Genomic DNA, 21,524 nt, shown 5'->3' with positions numbered 1-21,524 from the left:
GTGATTTATTACCACCAAATACATACTGGGCACTGTCTAAGGCACTTACATAATATATAAGGTTGTTTTTTGACTCCCGGAAGAGACAAATTGGCTCTTTATGTTCCCGTCTTAGACGTGTCCATCTCTGTGTGTTTCGGTGTCGAACACACTCCAAAGTCTCTTTTATTTATATGAGGTAGTTGTTCCTGGGTTGCTCAAATGACTATATACTTCATCAATCCATTGTCTTGCTAGGAATACACAGAAAAATACTGTGTTCTTGGAAATACCTTACACTTGGGCTTTGATGTCCCACATAAATCAGTGGATTATAGGGGACTTCACAATCACTGGTTTGCAAAATTGATAATAAACATCAGCTCCCAGGAGCAAAAGAAGAAATCTACCTTTCTGCTGGGTTCCACTTGTCCTTCCCACTTGTCCTCCCTGCCCCTAACAAATCGGGAGAACCAATGGGGACATCTGCTGCTACTCTATTCTAGTGGGAAATTATCTTTGACTCTGAGATTTATACTTACAGTGTTTGAATAAGGCCTAAACTAGAATGAGTTCTGTCATGTGTTCTTATGGCTCATGCTACATAAAAACCATTTTGAGGTCAATTTTAGTCAAGAAAATTTGCCAGGAGATTGGGAATGTCTTCCAAATACTTGAGCAAATTTTGTGTTGAAAGTGAACTGCTGGGTGCCTGGGTGGCTCAGTCAGTTAAGTGTCTGCCTTCAGCTCAGGTCATGATCCCAGGGTACTGGGATCGAGCCCCACATCAGGCTCCCTGCTCAGCAGGGAGTCCGCTTCTCCCTCTCCCTCTACCCCTCCCCTGCTGCTCATGCTCGCTCACTCTCTCTCTCAAATAAATAAATAAAATCTTAAAAAACTGCTAAAGAAATATAACTATATGCTTTTAAAATGAGACCTCTGGAATCAAGGAACATAAAGCAACTGCCAAATGTTCGTGACCCCCCCTACTTAATAAAGGCATCTTTATTTCACCAGAAATAAAATTTTATTAGTAACATGTCAAATATGTTTTAAAATACAGTTACCTTTCTTCTTCCTCTCAGTTTAAAAAACAATCCAATAAAAACTCTAAATCATGACCCAAATATTTTTAAATGTGAAAATGACATATTTTAGATTATGTAACAGATACACAGTTTTCCAAATAAATGTTGTAGAACACCATCTGCTTGATATTTGGGTGCATTCCCACAGAACTAAATTTCTGCTTTTTTCCCCTTCATTAATGGCTTATGACAAATTTATGACACTATATTTCACAATATCTATATCAACAATTTATGACCAAAGGAGAGCCTGACAAAAATCACTTGGCATGCTCAAATTAGACAATTTGTGCAACTCCCTCATTTACACCAATCCTCCACCCCTTACTTAGACACTGACAACTAAAGAGAAACAATGAGTCCATAGCAAGGGGAGGATCTCTTATGGAATAAAGCTCAAGAAAGAGTTCAAAACAAGAAGTTGAAGATCCAGGTGCCATTTTTCAGCTTATGTTTACCAAATTGTTCAGTTCATGCTTTCACCCACAAGTCTGAATTTAATATAGAATGTTTTTATAATGTCTTCTCAGGTTCGGCCAAGCAAGAACTTGCCAAATTCTTCTTAACTGTGAACAAAATTTCATCTTTGCTCTAGTGTTAACAAATAGAGCTCACTTATCTGGGTATAATCAATAGAAGGAAAACCAAGAAGAGAAATTTACCATGTGTCATTTCCTGACTGATAAGAATGGTACATGACTACATCCATGTTCCTTTCTTGCACTTGATGTAGATAAAATTTGTACGAGAAATCATTTTGTATGTATTTTGCTATATAAAATATTATAATATTTGTGACCAGTTTGGAAACTTTATCTTTCATTTCTTTCGATTAAAAAATTCTATAGAAGACAGACACGAACACGTATTCTTTGAAAGTAATCAGAATATAGGCTTGAGTGTATATTTTGATTTTCAAAGTGATGTAGAGCTTTACTACCCAAAGTGTGGTTGGTAGACTGGCAGCACCCACATCACCTAGGAGACTTGAGAAATGCAGACTCTCAGGCCCCATCCCAGATCTACTAAAAGGAATTTGTATTTCAACAAGATCTCCAGTGACTTATATGCACAAGAAGATTTGAGATGTGCTAATGTAGAGGAATGTTCTTTTTCTACCCAACTATAGAATAATCCCAGGGGAAAGATAAAACTACGCTAATAGGAAAATTTTGTTCAGAATGTTTAACCATGAATGTAACAACTTTTAGACATGATCCACTTAATAAAAAAACAAAAACAAAAACACCTGAAACATGTCACATTGCTGATGTATAAAATGAAGTTTGAGAATGGGAAAATGTAAATTAAAATTCTCTATTACATAATAATCATGAACTGCTTGTATTAATTGCACACAATCTTTCATTGTTTCCAATCTAAGGTATCTTCTTTAGCAAAACATATACAAATGACAACTATTACACTGAACACTAGAAACGTGAAGATTACCTTAGTAGTCAATTATTTAATGACTAAGTACAATAGTTTTAAAAAGAATTATATCAAGAAACTGATGAATTCTTGTTTGATACACTTTGGAAACCATTTCCCAAAAGAGTTCAACCAGTACTGCAAATTGTTGCTTTCTTCCTAGTATCTTTGAGCAATTCAACATCAATGCTGGGGGAAATAGGAGGGTGAAGAATTAGAACCAAAACCTCCACTTACAGTGGACTGCAAAGTCTGGGGTTGGGCTGTGATTCAGAGTGGAGGGAACGAAGAGCTGGCTGCATAGTTGGTGTTAAGAAATCCCAAGGCTCATTCAAGCAGCTCACTAGCACGAGGCAAATTAAAGAAAGTTGCCCTTCTAACCTTGACCACACTATATACAACTCAGAGGCTGTGATTTCCTGATTCTGCTTCTCCTTCAAGGCTCTCCTTCACATTAATATTAGCCTGATTTCCCCTACAAAAGCACATGAAAGCTGGAGAAGTGGGAGAGAAGAAATTCTGTACTTGCACTTGTCTCCCTACCTCCCCTACAATCTCTGTGCCCCAGGAATGAGCTAAGGCCAGCCACACTTGCTGTCTATGACAGTGGCTATTATGCTTCCAAGTATAAAATATGTTGCAAAGCAGAATGTACACTGCTTCCCCTCTAAGATCGAGGTCAGTAGACCTTCCCTTCTCCTTGTGCATCTCTTAGCTGTAAACACTTTTGGAGACACATGTTTGATAACCATCCCATAGTTTGAAAAAGAAAAATGCAGGTGCTTTCAATACTTTAAAAACAAAACCAAACATCTCTGAGTTCCTCCTTCATCAGTGAACTGCTTGAGCAGTTCACAGGGACTGTGTATCATTCACCTCTATATCTCCAACCCTGGCACAGTGTCTGGCTCATAGTAGTTGCTTAATAAACGGTGGGGAGTTAGATTTATTTCCGAGTCCTCTAGCACTGAATTATTAAATCTTGGATTAAATCTTATTAAATTGTACATTGAAATCTGATCATATGTTTGAGCTTATCCATTTATATACAGGCATACCATTAGTCTTTCCTCTAACTTAATTAATGTCTCTTTTCTCCTCTATTCATCTAACCAGGGAGCTCAGTTTTGGGAATATTTCACAGTAACGTCACATTTCAAATAATACACAGGCTGAATAAAATCTAGCTTATGCATCATTGATGAATGAAAGAAAATATCCATATGTTCTGGATATCAGGTTTGGGGGTGTACAGGAGACACAAGGAGTCAAAATGAGTGTAGCAAGTAAGGCCATCTGCCCTCACAATGAAACAACGTTATCTTTCACTTATTAATACTGTTTTTTAATTTCTCTGCACCCCTCCAACACACTTTTTTCCTTCCTCGTCTCTTCATTTTCCTCTTCTCTCTTTTTAAAATTTTCTTCTTTACTAGGCCTGCAGGCTGAGGACTCACAAGAGTGATCAATATTACCTAAGGCATTCAGATTTCTCATCCTGTCTTTCTTACTCTAAGGATGGCTTCTGTTACCAAAGAAAGGATGTCTATGTTCAAGAAAACTGTAACTGGTCTCCCGCCTTTTGCTTCTCCCGTAATAGAGCATGTGGGATGGGGTCAGCAAAGCAGGTCTATATGGAGTCTCTCTATATATCAGTTTGCCAGAGTAAAATGACAGCAATCTTATTGGTTGATTCAGAGACATTTACATCACTTAAATACAAATTATTGTTTTTTTAAAAATCAAGATAACATTAGTCCACTCCTTATCTATGAATTGTTTATTGCACAAGAAATTAAATGCTCTTAAAGATATTTTTAAATAACCTGGTTTGAAATCATTTTTTTTTAAAAAGCATATTCACAAATACCACTGGTTTCTAAGACAGTTCCTTCTCTACATATGAATATAGAGATCAGAGAGCTCAGTTAATGACATCATCAAATAAAACAGACTTTACCTCTGTTGCTGTTGCTGGTTCATTGCCCAAGAGTTGTTACTTTAAGATTTCTGACATACGCTAACTATTATAATTTCACACTTTCTTGGTAATTTTTTCTCTCCCTCTCTATTCTATTCCAAAGTTGCATTTCTATTCTCAAACAATTTCAATATATGGCAGTTTTGTAAGTCACATCAATTTGCACAGGTGTGTTTTTGTTATAGGCACTGTCCTAAACCAAACCAAGTGTTTCTCTCAGTAAAAAGAAAAAGAAAAAGTTAAAACTATTAGAGAGCTAATTCTATTTTTAAATTATATGTAGTATAATTATCCTATCTAATTTGGAGTCTATTCAATTAATATCCTCATTGTTTAAGAAACCTTTTTAAAAGAAGTGCTCTTAAAGTATTTTATAAGCAGTGAAACAAAGTTTTTGAACTTTGGTGCCAAATTTTGCCCTTAAATTAATTTTTAAATACTTATATCTATTTCAAAGCTATTTCACCATTCAAACAAAATTACCTTTAAAAATCAGCCCCAATTATAATTTTTCAGTTTGTTCTAAAGTATTTTTTAATAATTCTGATTGAGCAATTAAATAAAAACCTGATACTTTATCAATTATAAATCTACATAATCTTCAACAACACATGCTAATTAGGGCACCAATATTATACCAAAAACATCCATGTGACTGACCTGATGATTCATTAAAGGGAACAAATAGTGAATCAGAACTAAAAACAAAATTCTCTTGAATAAAAAAAAGACTTCTTGGTCACAAGATGGCATTCAACTAGGGATGGAACAATGTTGACAAGTCACCATATTTAGATTTGTGAAAGCATATGATCACCGAAAGCCTGTAATATCTTCACTTAAAGCAGTGTCCTTGATTTTCATTATTTCCTATAAAGTGCTCTGAAAGCACATTAGTAAGCAAATCGTTCCAAAACCCTTTAACAGTGTTCTTCTATGTCCTATGCAATCCTTATTTTAGATTCTTATCTTCATTATCATAGTCTCTCTAACACTCATCTTTGGGTCTTTGGTATTTTCTTGAATATACCTTTGGCACCTAGGTTTCCCAATCTGTTTTATCAATTAATGACAATTCTTTAAATGATATGTTCCACAGAACATAACCCCAGACACTGAAATCTCACTCAAACCTCAAAGAACATATGAACCACTTCAAATAATTTCAGGGATCTATCCAACTTGTTAAATAATTTCTTTCAAATTGCAAAATATAGGGACTTATCTGAACTTCACCACCAAAAGCATTCTGAAACATTTTGTAAAATAGTGAATGGTCATCTACTATACAAAAATCAGTGCAAAGTTTCGTCCAGGCAGCCTTAAATGTACTCTTCGATGAAGAAATAACATCATGTAGAATTTCTGTTGTTTTCACCAATTTTTGCAGATACGACTTTTTAAAATTATCAACCTATTAAAAACAAATTTGACCTGCCTACCCTTTTCCTGAGCTTCACAGCCTGTAAAAATGACATCATAAATAAAATGTAAACTCTTAACTGAAAGCCCACCACAAATTTTAACTGACCTCTAGAACTTACGGATAAGCCTATCTGCAAGGCTCATTTTATTAAATTTTACTTTTAAGAGAAATGTCTATCAAGCCAAAAATAAAATAAAATAAAATAAAAAAATAAAATAAAATAAAATGGATCAGTTTGGAGTAATCTGGTTGTTACATTCAGCAGTTAAGTTGCAATACGTTTGCTCCAACTTGAATTGCTACCAACGGTAAGAGGAGAATGGTGTCAAACAATTATTTGGCACAATGCTTGACAAGCGAAAGCTTTTCAGAAAGAACCTATCTTCCCCTCATTGTTTACAGAAAACGAAATTCATTCTACCCTTAATATTCAAGGACACCACATTATCAGTTCAATGTCATTTTTTGTTACTTTCCACTAAGAGTGGCAGAATTTGGAAACGGGGCTTAAAAGTTTAAATCAGTATAAGAACTTGACATAGGTCTCCTTGTACACATCATCTTATCTTAAAAAGAGCATAAAAACCTTTGCCTGTAAAGCACTTATTTGCCGCTTTATAATATGTGGACATATTTTCAATTTGGATGATACTAAGGACTGCTGAGTAATAACCAGGCTTTTCTCCACTCAGTTCAGCATGCATGTCATCTTTGATCTCAAGTGCACTGGTAATTAGTGCCTTATTTTAACATCTTCACTATAAACAGTTCAGGCATTTAGAAACAAAGTATCAATGAACTTAACGGTTACTTTAATTCATTTTATAAATAAGCAGCTGAGAATTTTGCTCCAAGTGGCTGCTAGTGTAGCCCATTCCATAAATGGCATTCTCCGAAGCATAAGGCACAATATGATATGAATGCAGCTCTTCATAATAAAGAGACTGAGAACAGCATTCCTGTACCATGAACTTCAGCCGTTTTCTTGTATCAGAATAAGCAGTCTTATAACAGGGAGCTTCTTTAAAGTATTCATAGCTCTCTTTCTCCGTCTCTAGATGTATCTTCCTCAGCAAATTGTTAATTAACACAGACCTTCTTAAGTAGGTTTCTGGGTCTTCAAGAAACCTGAGCTTCTCCAGAGAAAGTTTGAGAATGCAAGTCCTGTCCTCAGGCAATATCAGGTGCTGGAAAGCAAATACATCATTATCTATGTTTTAGAAAAATGAAAACTAGAGCTTTCGCTATTGACAAGACTCATACAAATGAAAAAATAATAATAAGTAAACCCTTACTTTTGGAAAATACCCATGGTAATCTTGATGTAAATCTTCTTCTTCTGCATATTTTCTCTTAAAGTAGGCTACTTTCGACGTTGTTAATGTATATGTTAATACTTTTGTTGGATAAGCTAAACAAAATAAAATAATTGAAGAAAAGTCAGATTTTATTGTGGCAAAGAGTATTTTATCATATAAGTTCTACTTATAAAAAGAAACTGTCGACCCTAGAAAATAAAATTCTATCTTCATTTACTGGGCAAAGTCATAAAGTAGTCAGGAACAATTCTCTTGTGACCAAAAAGCCTGTTTGCAGGCAAATGCCACTATTCGGGCCCAAAATAGATGTTCCAGGTTGGACAACTATATTTATTTCCTTATGAATCTCCTCAGAAATAAAATACTTACCAATCCCCTACTTAATTCCATGCCATTTAATGTCAAAATATGCCCAAATTTGAAGTTGATTCACAAAATTAATGGAAAGAGGTAAGTTATTTTTCGTCATTCTTTTAGTTAAATTACCTAACTTATAAAGAAAATTTAATGTTCCTAGGTTAATCAAATGGTTGGCAACCCAATTACACCCTAAAGAAATAAATATGCGTGTCGGTAGACAAACCCTATGATACTATGGTCATGGTATGACCATCCTCATAACACAGAGGTTAATCATATGGAAACGAAAGGTTTAAATAACATTCTGACTAGCAAACCTGACCTTGGTATATAATATCTGAATGTGAAAATCTTTGTTCTGTCCTTTAAACTGCTATTGCTATTGGGGATTCTGACTTGCTTAAGGAAGAGCAGTCGTGTTCTGAAAGCCGATTTGCAGAAATCATTTGGTTTAAAGGGAGTACCTAGTGTGTACTGTAGGTGGTGCTCATCTCACAGGAAACAGGCAAGTTCGAGCTTAAAAACAAAGGACAAGTAGCTTCCCAGTGAAAGCACTGAATGAATTTAGAATACAAATTGAGTCCTGGTTAGTACAGACTCATTCAACCTCAGGGGGCTGAACCAAAATAAATGCTCATATTTATACATCATCGATTTTACTTTTAATCTACATCCTCAAATATTTCTAGGTGTTGAAACTATTTGATTCACAAAATGAGTAGTTTATTAACGTATTAAATAAATTTATGATGAAGACATTTAATGTTTTTCCTGTCTTAAATTTTAAAAATCTTAAATATTAAAAATGTGCACTTCAAGAACTTGCTTGTCCTAGTTTTTCTTCCAATTCAGTGGCATCTGTATAACACTTCCTGCGGCTTTTAGTAGCTGGATGGTTCTCCTAAAGCGTAGGAAAAGCTACGTAAGCCACACCTAAAGCAGTCCAAATTTTCACTGATACCAGTGTGGATTGTAAACCCAAAGGAGTCTTCAGTTAGAATTGGCATGATTTATAAGGGCAGTGAGAATTTTAAAGCACTGGTTGGTCTGACCTAAAAAGAGACAAATGTACAATGATTATTTGTCTGTGATTGTCTAATGAATCAAAGACAATAGTTGCTACTATATGTATGCAATCTCTGAATGCAATAAGCAGAACTCAATTTATATGGAGTTTTCACAGATTTCAAAAGGTTGGGGGGGAAGAGAACAAAATGGAGTATATTGAAAACAAAGAAAGCATTACAGAATCCAGTTTTCTTAGGGGCTGTTTTGGGTTGTTTTTTGGTTTTGTTTTGTTTTTGTTTTTTTGTTTTTTGTAAACTGCATTTTCTTATGTGTATTTTTAAAGAGTTTAATCAAATAATTAGGTGAAGCTTTGGGTTATTCTGTGATGACAATTATTGCGACTGAATTCTCTTTTAACTATTTAGTTGATGTCATAGTGGTTCTCAAACGTTGGAGAGCATCAGAATCATCTGAAGGGCTCCTTAAAACACAAATTGCTGGATCCCACCCCCAGGATTTCTAATTCAGTAGCCTTGAACTAGGAGCAGAGAATCTACATTTGTAACAAATTTCCAGGTGATGCTGAGGCTGCGGGTGTGGGGACTAAATTTTGAGAGCCTCTGTATGAGAGCCCCAGACAGGGAAGTAGTTACACTACAACCGCAAGTAGAAAAGCAGACCATTCGGCCCATCAGCTGATGGCTTTGTCATCAGAATGCCAAGCAATCAGCATGATTGATTTTTGTTGGTGGTGGTGCTGCTATCCCAACATTGGCTACATCGGCTTCAGTGCTGTAGCATCATGAACAAAGCCAGACTGCCTTTTAACTAAGTAGCGAAGGAAGAATGAGGTCACTTTTCAACATAAATTCTGGGTTCACATTAAGAAGTATCGATGACTGTTATTAGCATTTTAGCAGGACAGGTCACTGCTTTTTTTTTTTTTTTTTTTTTAATAAGGTCCAATGGATTATCACAGTAAGAAAGGATTGATGAAAGACCTGGAAAGAAGAATGACTTCACCATAGCAAACATTTTCATCTATATATATTTTGTTCTTTTAACATCTGCTCATTTTATTTTCCAAAGGAATGCCGTGTCTATAGCATTTAAGACCAAATAAAACCTTTCAGTAAATGAAACAAGGCAGGACAGGTGGCAGCTTAGAGAACCGAACGTCAAATAAACCAAGAGATGTTCTGCAGAAGGCGTTTTTAATTCATAGATCAAGACCAAAAAACTATCCTAAATGTCTCCAAGGTTCATTAATTAAGATCCTGTTTGGCTGCATTGGAGTCATTAGCCTCAGATATAGAATGTATCAGACCCTGTAAATTCTCAGGGGTCTAGATTTGTGTCTCAGCTCCATGGGCAACACACTTAGCCACTTAGTTTATTGCTCTTAAAAAACACCCCCAAGGGTTGTTGAAATGCTGAAAAGCTTTCACAGCTGGTATTGGTTTGACAATTACCTCCTTGCAGGCTGTTTAGCTATTTGCAATGTTTTTGGCATAAATGTTTTTGGAGGATGCTTTTAGCCACTTCGAGGCTAAAATATATAGCAAACATAAGTTCCTACATCTGTTTTCTTGGCTGGATTGAAACTCAAAAAATTCAGAGCTGGAGATCAATTTGTTGACTACCTGAGTCAGCCTCCAAAGTTTACAGATGAGGAACGTGTGTCTCAGAAGGGTTCCATGATTTACAATAGTTGTGTGGCTACGAGTTTGGGTTTTGAAGTCAGGTTGAAGTGGGTTTGAATTTCTAGCTCTGCTCTTTCTTGGTTGGGTGGCCTTGAGAAAATTATAGAGGCTCTTTACAAGTTTTACTTGTAAAGTGGGGATAGAAATAACACTGGCTCATAGGACCATTGAAATAATTCATTGAAAATGACTGGCACTGTGCCTAGCATATAGTAAGTGCTCAATCAAATCCGAGTTCTTATTAGTGCCAATAGGCACAGAAACCTATCCCACAGACACCAATCCCAGCCTGGCCTCCTAGCTCTGACCCCAAGACTCCTTTCCACCGCCCGTCCTCCCAGAGATACTAGATTGTAATTGGAGAGTTAAAAGACTACAAAAGAATATTTCAAATGGTCGAGGAAAAAAATACAGTACAGGTGCTATAACGACTCCAGCAAAATGTTTCTGGATTTATTGCCACTGGTCACACGTTTGGGGTGAAGGAAATGTAAATTGTTCTTGAAACATCCAGATAGTCATTTGGAGAATTAAAGTTACTCTAGATATCCAAAGAAATTTGCCTGTTATGATCCAGTAACCAGGTGCAAATCTGTTTATATCATTCTCCCATAACTAAAGAGCCAAACTCAACCCAGCCTTGACAAAGACAAGAAAAAGTAAAATGACTTTATGTGTTCATTTTCAGTGTCCTGAGTTCTGAGAACAGGATATAAATTATAAAACTGAGTTAGGCTGAGCCTATATTTATCTCAAAAGGTAAAATGGTTAATGCTGGCTTGGATATTCAAATTGCTTTTAACGCTGTAACCCCCCGGGGGCCATAAAATATCTGTGCCCAGCTCAATGCATTTCATAGTGTAAAACTCCAAGAAGCAACAAATGAGAAGTTATAGAACAGAATGACCGCCTCTGTCATTAGAGTTCCAGCAGAACAATTTATACACATTTTTAAAATAAATGTTTCAAATGTAATTACAAATGATTGCTCAAGCACTCTTCCTATTGTTCTGCTCCTGCCTCCAGACAACTGAAATCCTATTATTGCACAAGTGATTTCATTAGGTACATGGCCCAGGGGCAGTACATTAAGGAAAGATCATCAGCAAATTAATTTACAAACACTTTGAGAGAACACACAATAATAAAAGAACAAGCCCTGTCATGGCAATCCATTCTTTGTCTGAGATTGAAAAGCCTGAGAGAGGGTGAAGAAGTGATGGGTTTAACGTATCTTCATTTGAGTAATGTTTCTATTCTCTTCCCCACAACACTTTAATCAAGAAACTATAAAAACTGAGCTGAGATCCTCCAATTAGATATGGGCATCTGTAGCCCTAGATAACAGAAGAGTCTGATCAATGGGGAGAAGAAGGTGGGGTCTAGTCTCAGATGAACAACTGACTTGTGTGGTGGACAAATCATGGGCCTCAATTTCCAGTCTCTCACCAATTTCCCTTTGCATGGTGCTAGCCTGGCATGAGCCTTAAAAAGTACATGTCTCTATCTGACTAAATAATGCTTTGCTAGTCGCAAAGCTTGCAGACATCTTTCCTCAAGGGCCACTTTTGTTTAGAAAGAGCTATCCCATCTGTCACTGTTAGCTGCACTCTTCAATCTTGTTACAAGGCTTAAAATACTTCAACAGGATTTTCTAGTGCTGTTCCATAGCACTAGTTCAAATCCCAGCTCTACAATTTATGTGCTTAGTGACTCTGGGCAAAGGATTTAACCTCAAAGAGCCTGAGTTCCCTCATCAATTAAATGGCAGAACAATATCAAAGTCATTGGGTTGTATGTAAATTAAGTGAGATAATGTTTTAAAAGCACTTACTCAGTGCCTGTCACATTTCCACATATTTTCTACTCTACAATGAAGGTTAGGTGTTGTGAGTGTAGTGATTTCATTTTTGAAATCATAGATATGTGTCCTATTAAGCAGCACTGTGTTTGTTATAGCAGGACATCTGTCCTCTCTTTTGTGGTAAGCACAGGAGCATGAAACATCCACAAGTGTGCTCAAGAAGGTAGATGGAAGCAACACTCGAGGCCATAAAGCTCCTCCTTCTGTAGACCTTTAGCTTTGTGATAGCAAGATCCCAGCAACTTTATCCCTCAAACCCCCTTGCCTGGCACCCTTCTAGATAACATACTCTATGGAACAGAACTCAGTGCCAGTTTTTAGCTCCAAATCAATGGAACAATCTGTTTCTTCAGATTTATCATCCACTCCAAGCAAAAGATTAACTCTGCTGGCAGTTCAGAATTACCAACAAGTTGTAGCTCCTGGAAAAGTTTCTTGGGAACTTCCAGGGATACTGACAGGAAAGGAGGTAGAAGAGTTTCCCAAGACCAGCAGCATTGTCTGGAACTGGATTCCATGTCCCTCAGGATAGCCCCAAGCATAGGCATGGAATATTAAATAAAATAACACCCTTCCACAGCCTTCCTATCTTGTTCCACTGCTGATGACCTCTGAACAAAAGAGAACATTATTAAATGGGATATGACCAGCCATGTAATCATGAGGTTACCTTAGTTGCTGCACCAAAGCCTAAATCCTGCCATGATCTGGTCCTATTAATGATGGAGACCAAGTGCAGTAAGTTTCATGGGTAAACGTTGTGCTTTACCTCCCTTCAGAAGTGCATTCCTTGTTTTAAAGGATGATATCCCTTTCACTACACCTTTCACCTTGGAAAGTGCAAATGAATCAGAAAGAAAATTGGCAAAGCAATCATATTGCTAGATATAGGTTCCAAGAAATATCTTATCGATAATGTCTAGGGAGATGTTATAACTTCCTTAGATATTCAGGTTTGCTGCTCAGAGAGGAAGGTTTTTCAATCCCTCGTAAGTGGACCACAGAGATCTTTTGAAAAATACCTCCTCTTTATCACCGTCATTGTCTTCCACTTTGACTACCACCAGGTTTGGGTATATTGCCAAAAACATTTAGCCTGGTATCCCAGAAGGGTTGTAGAAAAACATGAGATGGGCTAATAATTAACTTTACTCACTAAGAATATAGGAGACTTTGCCCTGGAGTTGGGTGATTCTCTGCTCTCACTCATTGGCCTGATATGTGTCACCACCCAGAGTGGCTCTAGTTCTGTAATGTCCTTCATTCACAGGGTACCTTTCTTCTAAAGACTATCAGTGCTTCATTAAATTGCATTGTGCTCAACTCAAACACTCCTCTTCATGTAATAGCTGGTTTTATCCCCCACCGCAGATATGGAGAAATGAGCTAAAGAGCAGTAAATAAGCAGCATATGCAAACAGAATTAAGACTCGAGGCTCTTGAGTTGTGATTCTCTTTGCAATATCCCCAACTTTTCTCGATGTTTGTAACACATGCTCCCTTTTAATAATCATTTAAAAAATAACACATACCCCAGGACACCACCACAGAGGGGATTGCCTTCAAACCTGTCCCTCCTCCCCTTCTAAGCATCACTGATGTTTAAGAGACTCTTGTATCTCTACCTGCCAAGAAGCCTTTTTGTTGCTCTTTATAATATGAAAAAAAGCTTTAAAAATTCTAACTATAAAGCTATATTATAACACTGAACATAACACTAGCAAGCCCTCAGTGCTTTTTATTAATGTCCCCTTACTCGCCCCACTGAAAAATACTGCAGTAAACTAGATGGCTCTGTTATTAGCCTGTTAATGTAAAAGTAATTGGGAAAATTTTTAAAAATAATTATGTTTGACTAAAAAGGGAAACATTAAAGTAATGTATTGACACTAGTTAAACAACTTATTAGAAAGGTGGGGGCATGCGGGGGCGGCCGTTGACAAGGATCAGTTCCTCCCCAAAATGGCAGGTGTACTTCTTCCTCAGTTTTAGTGGTGAACGTCTATGGTCAATTTACTCCTTTGCTTCTGAAATCATTATTTTATTTACCTTTCTGTAGGTTTCTGAAGCATATTGCTTTGACAAATAGAGCAATCTGAACTGGTTATGCCTCAGCTTTAGAGCTATTGTAAGGGTGTCGGTGTTTTGACAGCTAAAGCTAGCTGGCAGGAATCCTCAGTGAAGAGCCCAGGGCTTGACATCTTGATCAAACCTTTCAACATTTCTCCATGTTTCAAAGCATCTTCTAAATCCCAGGAAAGCAACATGACATAAAATTAAACACGGAATGTTCATAGACACATAAACACTTCCAAATAGAATATATAAGGAAAAACTGAAATTAGAACTTGGTTTCAGTTTTAACCTGCTTGATCTCAGCCTTATGTAAGCCTTATAGCCCCAACTACAGCCCTCTTTATAACTCGTGGTATGTACGAGCACAGCTGGGATTCCCATTGACAAGAGCGACTAGATCCTTAACTACAAATTGGTGGAATTTTTTTTCACACTCTTCCTTAGGATCTATCAATGTCTCTAGATGTAAATGCTTATTTTATAATGATACCATTTGATTTATTCTTATTTATTTAAAGCTAACTGCCACGATAACATTTTCTGATGAATGACTTGAAACAGATATGTTCATCAAAATTGCACAGTGTACATTCTACATATTATACATTCATGATAGAATCAAAATTAAAATTTAAGAACTCTTTTCACTTGACCTTCTTGATTGCAATAGTGGTCTCAATGAAAGGGCAGACCTGTTCATGTAAATTAAAGGGCACTGAATGATTTCAAACTCCTATGCATATTACATAAGAGATAGGATGTGTATAAATCACTAATGCATAAGACTAATGCATATACGTGAACCAATACCTGTGGCTGCTTTATTCAAACTTTCCTCAGATTGATAGCATGATTAAAACTCTACATACCTCTCATGGCAGATGACAATCAATCTTATTTGTCTCCTTGGATTTATTTCTTATCATAAAATATACTAGTTATAATGGAGGAAGAAAAAAGGGGTGGTGGTACTTAAGGCTAATGATGGCTAAAATGGTCATCTTTAATGCTTACAATTATTAAACTAAACATATTTCAATAAGGGACTATGGAGACTGGTACTTTTAGAGTCTCATGATAATTGTAAACACTATACAACTAGACCAAATAAATTTTCAAATAGGTTTCTAAATAAAATGGTTCAACTATTTGTTTTTACAAAGAGAGGTAAAGTCAGGGAAGAAATGCAGCAGGCTCTACTTTCATGAATTTGATAGCAATTTGCTAGGCTGCTTGCCTACAGGAACTGCACATGGATAGCTCAGTACATGTGAAAGTTAAACAGCACTGGAGGGCTGAGCACTCATTAAACGACTGTATTCTGTCTTGAAAATTTGGTTTGGTTTAAAATGCTTAACACTCATGAGTTTCTATCATCATGGCCTTAACGCAAATGAAATTTTTAAAAAGCACCACAATCTCCTTTTGCAACTTGGAGAGTTCTCTTCATTTCCTTCATTCAGACATGCAGCAGTTTGCCCATAGCGCTTCCGCTTGACATGCTCCTCAAGGCAGGCTACCTAATTTGGCCCAGTCTATTCACATGGGTCTTAGAGAGGAAAATCTGCCAGCCCACAAATGTTCTTTCTACAGAAAACCTCTATTGACTTCTACCCAGCAACCATCTATATAAACAACCCCTTATATTGATCTTGTAAGTTATGGTAATGCTACATTAGCATTTATTTCTCTGGATACATATTTAAACAGTAATTTCTTTTAAGCTAGTGATTACCTGGTAAAGCTGAATCAATCTGAAAAGTATATTTCTAGGACAGCTTCAGAAAATCTGGTGAGAGTTCCCCTTTGCACAGCGAGCATTTCTCACAGCCTCAGGCTCATGAATGGCTACCTGAGATTTTGAAACACGGACACAGATACAAATAACATCGGAAGAGTCAGGACTGCGCTGACTTGAACTGGTTATCAAGTCAGGAGAACGCATGCAGTAGGAGGACCCTATCAAAGATGTTTGAGGTGGGGCTCTTCTGGACCAGACAGATAAATAGATAAACCTTCAAGCACACACAATTACTTTAGTGTTCTCCAGATTGAATTTTAAACATAAGGAATCTTAACTATCCTAAGAAATTTGGAAATAAGTGAATAACTGATTTCACCAATTATTTACTGGGAGATTATTTTGGGGAGATCATCAGCAGGTTGATTAAAAAAAATCAGAGTCAGAGATACTTAATTTGTTTTTAAATGCCAGATTTTGTATAATTTCAAGAAATATTCTTTCTAAAGTAACAATCCAGCAGTTAACTCAAAACAGTAACTCAATAATTCTCTGTAAGACACACTACTTCTCACAGGATTTGAAACAGCCAAATGGTACTTTTTCTTTGAAGATAGTTTTTCTTTAAAGGGCCATGCTGAACTGCACCTTTTCTACATGGATGTATGCTTACAGATCTCATCATCTTCTATATTTAGAGAGATGAGCTTTCCGAAGGAAGATAGGCAGCCAATGAGGAGGATCCCATCAAAAGAGAGGTGAGTTACTATGGTTACTTTTCAGGAGATTGAGTAACAGTGAACCGCTGCTCCCGGCCAAATGTACCCTTTCCAGAGCAGGACCTAAAAAGATTGTTGCTCCCCATACGTGTTGATTCAATTAGTCCAGACTATACGATGTCATTTTAGCCTTAACCACAGGCTTTCCATGGTGCTTACTGCTTCCAGCTCTCCTAGCCACACACGGGCAGCGAAGTCAAAGGAAAAACACGGAGGGCTGAAAACTTGCGAACACAAACCTAGTAACGATGGGCAGGGGAATCCTTGAGAACCAATTTCATGATTAAAAAAAAAAAAATGAAATCAGGTTATTCGGGACCACCACCTGGCCGCTTTTCAATCACTGAGGGCGGAGTAGGATCCCAGAACAGTCCCTATCCTCACCCTCAATGAAACGGGTCTTTTCTGAGCCTCAGGGGAAGGCACATTGCTGGATGAATCCAGACATACCTTGCGAGCTGGGTCCACTGACCAGGAGATCGGCGCATGCACCTGTTTCGTAGAGGCGCGGGGCTCCGTGCTCCCTCCCGCTTTTGCGGAGCTGTCACTCTTCAGCGGGGCGCTGACAGCGGCGGCGGCAGCGCGACAGCGACAGCGGCAGCAGCGGCAACTGCAGCTCGGCGGGCAGCCCTGGCTCCTGCAGGTCGGTCCCTCCAGTCTCTGAAGCGCCTCTCGCTCCGGGTTCGGAACGCGAGGCGGGCGCGCAGCTGTTCTCCGCTCGCATTGGACCAGAGGGAGCAGATGTTACCCGGTTGCTAGGAGCGTTGCTAGGAGGCGATGACGCCCCTCCACAGCTCGGGAGCAACTTTCCTGTAGGTCGGGTGCGCTGGCGGGGGCTGCTGGGAGCTAGGTTTGAGAACTGGAACGAAGAGGGGCAGCGAACAAAGAGCCCCAAACGGGGGGGGGGTCCTTTTCTCGCCGAAGTTGGGTCCCGGAGAGCTGGGGAGCTGCGGGTGGGCGAGGGCCGCAACTCCGTGCCCGGGCCTTCGGGCCCTGCTCCCGTGGACCCGGGCAGGTGACGGGGGCCGCCCCCCGCCCCGCCGCCGTCGCCCCAGTCAGGGTCACTCGCTGCAGGCCGGCCGTAGCTGGGTGTCCCCTGGGGTGATAGGGTTTGGGAATGGGAGTGGGATGGCACTTTCAGCGACTGAGGAAGCGGCAGAACTTGGTCAGTGCCTTTTAAACACGGAGACCCACTGGGATGCTCTGTGCCTTGGGGCAGGACCCTGGCCATGGGAGAGATGGAGGAGTGTGTGTGTGACCTGGGGGGAGGCTTGTGGGATGAGGACTACAGGAACTTCCGCCTTCTGGGACTCTCCTCCCCAGTGTGTTCCTGTTTGTGTCTTCAGGTTTGCACAGTTGATAGATTTTGAAGAGGGAAGAACTAATCCATGAAAATCAGACCAGAGTCTCATCCTGTTACTGGGTATGGCTGCCAATACGGTGCCAAAGATTTCAGAAAAAAATGACCTGGTGGGCTCAAATACTCCCTTTATGGAGTGAGGAAGTCTTCATTTTGATCCAATGGCTAATTAAAACCTCAGGCTAATATGTAAGCTTCTTTAAACTAAAAATATACAAAACAGAAGGTTCTTTTCACAAAGGAAACTGGAGAAGGTATGCCTGTTTCAATTATACTTTAGTTTAAATTTACCCAAAGGATTGATTGTATTGTTTCTGATATCTCACTCAAGGCATGCTTTTTTTTTTTTTTTTTTTTTAAATCATTTGTTGTTGTTCAACGGGGTTGTCATTCTTGGAGGGGAGGGATGATGAGAAGGTCAAAGTGGACAAATCCGGGTAGCCAGTGAGCCAAATTAAAGAAAGATAAAATGACAAACCTAGCAGAAGAGGATTGTCCAAAGCAGAGAGGGAATCCCTCAGAGAGGGAATCTCATTGAAGACTGATATACACCACTTCCCTTGTTCCCTATAGGGTCAGGCCAGGGCCAGAAAGGAAGAGAGCACCACTGGGAATCAATTAAAAAGAAAAGTTGCTGTCTTCGGAGCCAGGGCAGGGCTGCCATGCAGTGTCATGTTGACTCCTGCAAAGGCAGACATTTTTGCAAGGCTGAGGGGCCACACAAAGTAGCCCTACAAATCTCATAGGCCGCTGCTTCCTCAGGCACCCAGTACCAACTTCACACCTGTGACCAAACTTGGAGTTAACAATCTGTTAGCTTAAAGATGTAAAAAGCCGATAACCTTGTGTTAACAATGAACTTGATTACAGGAATCCTTTAGCAATGTATATCAAATCATCACAGGTACACTTGAAATATCTTATGATTTTATTTGTCAATTATACCTCAAGGGTGGTCCAGTCATGCTAGCTTTTCTTTTCCTTGAATGGGGAAGGTTCTCGCTTGCCTCAGGTATTTTGTACAGGCTTTCTTCTTCCTTAAGGTGCCTCCCTTTTACCTGGCTTACTCCTACTCAGCTTTCATGTCACAGCTTAAATACCGCTTCCTCATAGTGGCTTTCCCTCACAGCTTCCCACTGGCTAGGTTAGCCTCCTAATTACATTCCCAAATCATGCTACTGGTCCCATTTATCAATCGTCATCACACCAGGTTTTTAGCTAGTTGCACCTTGTTAACACTGTGTTTCCGGTACTGGGCACACAGGGCCTGGGACATCAAAGGTGATCATGAGCACTTGTGGATGGAAGGAGCCACCCTGCCTGGCTCAAGGTCCCTTGTTTTTACCTTAGCTATGTAGCTCTAAGTTACTGAACTTACACAAGCCATGAGGGCAGTCACTGGTTGCTGTCCTTTCAATTAAGTAAAGGAAAGGGGGAAAGCCCGTCATATAGAAAATTGTCTTCTGCCCTTTATGAGACATGTTGATAGAGCAAATTCTTTTTCTTCTTAAAGCATCTTATAAAGGTCTCTACCTGGATTTTACTGGCATTGAGAAATTACCTCCGAATTTTTTTATATATTTTCCTAATCGTGTTCTCTCTGGGTCCTTCAAGGTAAGTGTGATCTGAACTGATCTGTTTCATCTTTCCTTAAAATACTCCTCTATCTCAGGTTAAAAGTAGCCTCCATCATCACACGCTGTAGCTCTATGGAGCAAAAAATTAAAAGTTAAAAAAAAAAGCAAAAAACCTCTTTGGAGAGCAGCTAGCTAACTTGACCAATAAGGACAGCACTTCTAGTATAGTTGATCAGAAGAGACCAGGAAACCTCCTTCTCTGTTGTCAGTATAACTCACCAAATAATTGCCAGATCCCTTCTTCACCGGGGACTCCCTCATGAAAAATAACAGCTGTCAGAAGACATGATGGAAAGGTCAGAGTTATCTCAAGATCACGGAATGGCTTGGTAGCAAAGCCAGAACTAGAGCACAGGTATGAACTTAATCCTTACTGGACTACTTATGTCTGCAGATACAATTTTATAAATTCCTCAATTCCCCTGGCAAGTGATCAGAGCACATCTTCCACTAAATATTTTGGATTTTAAAATTAAATATTTAAATACCATACAGTCCACCTTAGAATCCATCTGAATTGTTATCTTCTCGCCTCAAGACAACCCTTGAATCTTGTCCCTCATTGAGACGACCACAGATGTAATGCGAATCCGTCTCCTGCTCCTTATCTGTTTGCTAAAAACAATGAGATGTTTCATTATGTGGTAGAATGCACATTAAAATTCATCAGAGCTCCAAATTGTCACCCAAGCTTCCTCTTGAGCCATGTCTCTGAGTCTCCCTGGAGAACCCCAGGGCAACTGTAAAGAGACTATGGAGTTTGCAAGACATATAATGTGATTTGATTCATCAATAAAAGGTTACTCAAGATTTTTTTTTTAATTATTACAAGAGACTTTAAGAGCCATAGTCATGGATAACCATCTCAATTATTTTAACATTTAAAGATGGGTAAATCTCTGTTGAAGGAATGTCAGAAATAGCAATCGTTTGTCAAGTTTTTGGTTCTGCAGATGATTTACTTTAAAACTATTCCCTCTGCAATATTCTGTTTCTGCTCACAATTTCATATGACTTGCTTTGGTGTTTTCAACAGGTTACATATGAATGTAGTGCACATACCCATGTAGAAATGCCTCACCATACTCAGGGCCATCAGCTCTGAGTGAGCAATTAAAATCCTCAGTCAGCCCATAATGTTCCAGTTCCACCAGTTAGGAAAAACTGAAGCAACAAATGAGCTTACAGTTTGCCAGTTTTCCTTAAATAATTGCCACTCCTACATTTGAAATAAGACAGTTTTTGTAAAAAGGAAAAAAAAATGTGTGTGCTCCTGTGTAGAAGCTTCTCACCAAATGAATTCATTTTCCTGTACATACAAATAAACTACAATCCCCAGCCTTCTTAAATATAAGTGGAGCCATGTGACTCATTCTGACCAAAGGAGTTTATTTTTTTTTTAATAATTTGTTATGTTATGTTAGTCACCATACAATACATCATTAGTTTTTGATGTGGTGATCCATGGTCCATTGTTTGCGTATAACACCCAGTGCTCCATTCAATACGTTCCCTCCTTAGTACCCATCACCAGGCTAACCCATCCTCCCACTGCCCCTCCCCTCTAAATAACCCTCAGTTTGTTTCTCGGAGTCCATAGTCTCTCATGGTTCATCTCCCCCTCCGATTTCCCCCCCTGCATTTTTCCCTTCCTTCTCCTAATGTCCTCCATGCTATTCCTTATGTTCCACCAATAAGTGAAACCATATGATAATTGACTTTCTCTGCTTGACTTATTTCACTTAGCATAATCTCCTCCAGTCCCATCC

The 21,524-nt window shown here is 38.6% G+C and overlaps 2 long non-coding RNA genes across 3 annotated transcripts in view; one reads left to right on the top strand and one right to left on the bottom strand.

Moving 5' to 3' along the window:
- Positions 1 to 990: 990 nt before the first annotated feature.
- Positions 991 to 17,478, bottom strand: LOC118520000 (uncharacterized). The gene is made up of 4 exons (XR_004909469.2): positions 17,209 to 17,478; positions 15,974 to 16,090; positions 7,204 to 7,319; positions 991 to 7,095 (listed from the first exon to the last, which is right to left on the bottom strand). It is a non-coding gene; the product is annotated as an uncharacterized LOC118520000 (long non-coding RNA).
- Positions 17,276 to 21,524, top strand: part of LOC118520002 (uncharacterized) — a 23,399-nt gene continuing 19,150 nt past the window's right edge. For both annotated transcript variants that reach the window (XR_004909471.2, XR_013440722.1), the window contains exon 1: positions 17,276 to 17,401. This is a non-coding gene — a long non-coding RNA (uncharacterized LOC118520002). The remainder of the gene's footprint in view (positions 17,402 to 21,524) is intronic.

This window comes from Halichoerus grypus, chromosome 8 (assembly GCF_964656455.1).
Source record: "Halichoerus grypus chromosome 8, mHalGry1.hap1.1, whole genome shotgun sequence".
Lineage (NCBI taxonomy): Eukaryota > Metazoa > Chordata > Mammalia > Carnivora > Phocidae > Halichoerus > Halichoerus grypus.
This window is presented reverse-complemented; position numbering and strand designations above follow the sequence as displayed.